The following is a 6081-nucleotide window of genomic DNA, read 5'->3' on the forward strand; positions in this document are numbered from 1 at the left end:
GAGTTATCTATGTTTAAAATGTATAACTTTTCATTGGGGGGTCACAAAAGTTTTTATATAGCCCTTTTTAAAAAATAAATAAAACAAAATATTAAAATTTTTTCAATTTTAAAATGATGTGGTTTGTATATTATATCATTTGTATTAAAATTTAAAAGTATCTTGACAACCAAGGGCCGGGCATTAAGACTGATACAAACTGTTTTATTTACTTTGAAATTTTATAGCACAATGATGTGTAACTTTTTGTTAATTTGAACTATACTGATAGGCGATGGCTTGGCAAATTATAAAATTTCTAGGGGTTTACATTATCACGTTGTGGCTTCTCGTTTTATTTAGTATCAAAAAAGGAACTTTGGTTGATATTTCCAGAAAAATTATACCTACGAAACCAACCTATGGCATGGTACCACATATTTATAACTTTCTCAGGGATCACTATAAATAATTTCTGGAATAATTTTCGGGACCACTAATTAGCTTATTAATTACCATTTGTGTTGGATTAACAAAGACAATAAATGCGCGTATTTGGTGCGTAAGACGTAAGTAAATAACTTCCTCTTTAAAGATTATGAATCCTTTTTAATTTATCGTAGAAGGTATACCTATACAATACTTTAACCTATGCAATAATTTGTTATTTATCACCGTGGTTTTACATATTGTATAACAATAATAGAACACTGTGTATAGCATTCTTCGTCAGATTTTTTTTTAAATCGTTTTTGATTTGATTGACAACATAGGCGGTATTATACATATACATAACATTTTTACCATGTTCATGTATAGATTTATATAATGCATTTATATTGTATTATAATTGATTAATGGAATGTAAACTGCACCGTTTTCGTAACTAACTTTTTGAACTACTGCTGTATTATAGTAGGTAGGTATTGTGATACAGTGTATAAAATATATATTAAGTGTATCTTGTAAAATGTAGGTACCTTAAAAATATTTTTATGTATAAATAATAATTCATAGGTATCATATTATATAATATAATATTGTTCCGTAATAAAAATATTAAATAAATCGTATCTTGATCATACTTGTCATTTAATTTTGGAAAAACAATCCTCAGTTTAAAAATTAATCAAACTAATATTATGCTTATAATGTAGCAGCGTCAAATTTAAAAAAAAAACCCCTTTTTTGAATGTGTATTAAATATTAATTTAATGATCTTTTAAATAGTAAGGAATGCACAATTAATAAAACAAATATAACAAATACTTAAATTAATCATCAATACAATACGTTGTTGATGAGCGCAACAGCCAGTGGGCAGTAATGCGACATGCTGGCACGTTTAATTTAATTTAATAGAAATAATTTATAATAATAAAATTATACCGGGTGTCTGCAAAAACAGAGTTGTAAAATATGTTGTTGCGTGGGCTCAAAATACTAGAGTTAACAAAATGTAAGTTGTAAGAATTGTTGATCCAACAGTAAAATTGCATGTTCCTCAAACATAATTCAAGAATATGTATAAGGTACTAAGTCATTGAGTGTTCAGTGTACCCTATTTTAGGAGAAACGCCACACGGTGTATTAATAATGAAGTTTGACAGCCAGTCACTTGAAAGTTCTTATTTCTTAAAAAAACAAATAATAATAATGTAGGTATCTACAGCGTGTGACTATAGGGCGCAAGACGGGTACGATGACTGCAGGTCACTACTCACTAGTCCAGTAGTAAAATAATATATCGGCAGCATATAATATGATATCTATATCACCATCAGTGTGTGGCGTGTATCACTATAATTTACAATGTTCACCGACGTACGATGACGATAATCAGTGCAAGCGAGACAGAATGACTGATACCGACTTATCGATGTTTTCAAAAATAATAATTATTAAGCACCTAGCTATATAACCAGGAAAGATTCGACATTGATTATACCGGTATGGCGCTACTTTATAGTCTGGTAGTTATAATACTACTTAATTTTAATAATTGCAGCTAGGCTTGTACAAAAATAATTATAAATAAATAACTTCATTGTATATTGAATTAAGTGAAATAAAAATAATATATTAAATGTTAGTCATCCCAATGTCAGCAGTTCAGTTCAAGTCATTAATTTTAGGAAGTCTCCAGTACTAATTTCATATGTTAAAATAAATATTTTTTGGGCTGGGTACAACTTATTTAAGGTAATAATGTATTATTCGGCCGCTTCCAGTTCACTGGTCGGATGGCTGTAAATAGTTTCCAAATATATTTAAGCGTCGCTGCATGTGGTGATTTGGCTTTTTCAATCATTAAACGTTTTACTTTTATCTTTAGTTAGTAGCTACACTAACACAATACATGTGATCATGATTTAAAGTTAAAAATGTTGAACTATAATAAATATTTAAACACGTTTTTAAAATTCACGGGCACTTCCGCAAATTAAATTTTGAACAACGCAAAGTCGCCAACAAGGCAACAAATAAAAAATTCAAACATCTGTGTATACCTACATATTATGAGGATATTGTATGGAATTTTATGCCGCATAGCATTGTTTTTATTTCGTCCATTGATAAAGATGCACTATGAAATAAATAAATACAGTATACAAAATGGGGAAAGTTTCTGTTGTTTTTTTTTTAATTTCTGTTTTTTGTTTCCTTCTGCTGTGCTGTAGGTGGTGAGTTTAGGTACCTCGTCATTGAGTAAGTCACTATTATGTATGTACTAAATTTGATTTTAAAGATGAATAATTGTATACGAAAGTCAATGCTGAGCGTCTGTCAGCCTATATACCTATTACTAATTATATTTTATGATGTAAGTATTTAATATTTATATTATACTATATAATATATTGCATTATTATTAAATATTAGTTATATGGTAGGTTGAATAAGTGTTTGTCAAAAACATTGCATTTATAATACAGTATAATTAATATTTAATTATTATAATAGTAGTCAGTAGATACTTATATATTATTATACTTTTGAGTGAAAAAAAGTTTGTGGTATAAATAGCCAATAGCTTAAAATGCACCCAATTGTTTAGAAAAAGTTATTGTCTATAATTCAAAATAATAAAATACAATAATATAGGTACGTACATTTTTCAAGACTACACAAATAATATTTTTGAATTTTAACAAAATAAATAAAATTGCTGTTTCTTTCTTTAAATATCTAAGTTCGTCAAAATTTGAATTTATTTTATGCTTATAATAAAATTGTGTCTATGTATTTTTAATAGTTCAATAAAAATCTAAGAACAACTTGTGTGGGATCTTGTATTACATTTTCAAGCTCTATGACCAAACATAATTTTAAATGCCTATAAATTAGGTATAAATAGGTAGTTTAAAATTTGTTTAAATATTTTGAAAATGTTGATTATAGAAATTAACGATTGAAGTAACATTGGAATGTTTCAAGTTTCTACAAATTATACATTTTGAGTTGCAATAAAAATGAAAAAACGAAACCGATTTTGACGAAAACTGCAGGTTTTGCCTTAAAATTCCAGTTTATTCTTAATTTTATTTTTTCGTTTTTCTTGGTCACTTTGAATGTTTTACTTTTTACCCAACGCGGTACCAAAAAGATCCAATTTATTATCAGAAATCATTCTCAAAGAAGAAAATAAAATCATTTTCATGGCTCCAAAAAAAATGATGAATGATGACAGACTAAAAAGAAAAGAATGAAAAACACATCATTATAAAATCAATACATTCATCGCTCAGTCTAAAATGACGGAGCACAGTTTCTTTGTAGAATATACCATGCATGGAAACTTTGATGGGTGGACTTTTTGGTCCTTTTGGTTTTCACCCAAATTACCTTTTTTACCGAAACTCAAAAAAAGAAGGATTTGATTTTCGCCCACATATGTATTATTCATCATAAACAAAACTACATTTTGGGTACCATATTATCCTCGAGTACGAGTGATGAGAAACAGGTAACAATGAAATGCATTTGGCTTAAAAGGAATAAAAACACCTTCTATTGTCACGTAGTTGGATACCTGGATATGAAGTTCAAACCGAAATTTATGTTTGTTTGTTAGAACCATTAACAGAATTTAAGTATTTTTCATAAAGTACTACATATTACATTTTGAAAATTTCGAAAAAATATTTATTTTTGAAGTGACAAGAAATAAATCAATTAAGAATAACATTACCTACATACAAATGAGATCGGCTCACACGAGTCACACGATATGAGTTTATTTAATTTATTATGAGCCATAACTTTGATCAATAAATACCATATATAGGCATACAAAATATTATTTATATTATTATATAGGTATATTTGTATAAATAATAAATATATTTATTTAAATTAAATTAAATTTATTAGTAAGCAAAAAGTCAATAAATATAATGTTATCTATTTTTATAATTAATATTTTTTCTGTATTGTTCTTAAGCTATTTGTATTCTGTGGAGTGAAGGGGGGAGTGTAGTATAGTTGATTTGAAGCACGTGTATGTGTGGCGAGGATTTGTCACTAAAACCCAGGTGGTCACCCATCCGGGAACTAGTGACACCGGCTGATACTCGCACCCAGTACACATTTTTGGTTTAACTGAGCATAACCACCGTGCCATACGCCGCCACTCTATTATTTTTGTTTTATATGTTATACATATACATATAATACTATGTTTATACATTAACTTGTATGATTTACATTTTTACATAAAAATTTGATTTAATATATTTTGCATTGACTAAAGACTTAAATAACATTTTCAATAAAAAATAAATAAAATGGTAACCAAAATGTTTTATTCGTTTTTGATGAATAATATTTCTATTTTCGAAAACTAAAATCCTCTTTTTTGAGTTAAGACGAAAACAAATATGACACTTATTAATTACAATAAATTGTGATACCACAAAATCGGTGTTAAACAAGTTATATAAACAAGTTTATTAGTAAGTCATACACTTATAATATAGAACCTATTCGGTATTAATACCATTATACATGGGATATTATATTTTATGATTAAAATAATTAATAATCATTCGAAAAGTGTCGATGATTAATGTTTGATTTTTTTCCAATTAAGTCTAGTAATTTCACACCACCCTCCAGGTAGTATTTATGTTAAAATTTACAAAGTAGGTACTAAAATATTAGAATATACAGATTACGTCCCCTTATTATTTAATATAAGATATCGATATGTTTTAAATTATATAATAAGCTAGAGGTAGTATAGGTTCGCCCACGACGCAGGGAAGATACCTTCTGATACATTGTTATATTTTCGAGTAATAGCCAATCGCACACAAAAATAATGTACGATATTTTAAAACTCAACATGCAAGTTTACCCGACTGTATATTTATGAATTTAATTTGAACATGAAAAGCCCCCTTCTCATACATAGACGAACGTAAGTAAGTATACATTTCCAATTTGTATACTTATATGTTTTTAAAGATTGTATTAGTTTTTCAAAGTTAGTGTTGTTATTTTGCGTGTTAATATTATATCAGTCCCCCGAACTATTATGAGTTATGAGTTTATGACTAAGTGTACCGGTGCGGAAAGACAGTGTTTGCTGGACAGTCACCATTGTTTACCCTCAGTATTGTAATAGGTAACGTGCACGCAACGAGCGACCGCTCTGTTTAATTACAAAATTCATAATTTATTACGCGCGCATAGGCAATTATTACCGTATATAGAGGTCGTCTGCGCAATGCTCATGTATAATATTGCTATCGCAATTATATAAAACCCACGACCACGGTAAAATAAATAGCAAACAAACATCTCTAACTTCGGTACAGTAACTGTCATCATCATTATAATATGTGTTCTTATGTTATTAATTATCTATTATATCATTACTCTTGACACATTTAAATATAATAATATAATAACATTCACACATAGCAGACGCATATTTTACGTAACAACTAACAATGTTATACATGGACCAGAAACTCACTCTGTTGAATTTAATAATATATATTATATTCTGTATATGGTCCTGATTTCAATGCGATGTGATTTATTTTTTGGGTGCTCTAGGTTAATGCATTTCAAGTACTTAATTTATTTCATGTA

Source organism: Myzus persicae, unplaced genomic scaffold (genome assembly GCF_001856785.1).
Source record: "Myzus persicae strain clone G006 unplaced genomic scaffold, MPER_G0061.0, whole genome shotgun sequence".
NCBI lineage: Eukaryota > Metazoa > Arthropoda > Insecta > Hemiptera > Aphididae > Myzus > Myzus persicae.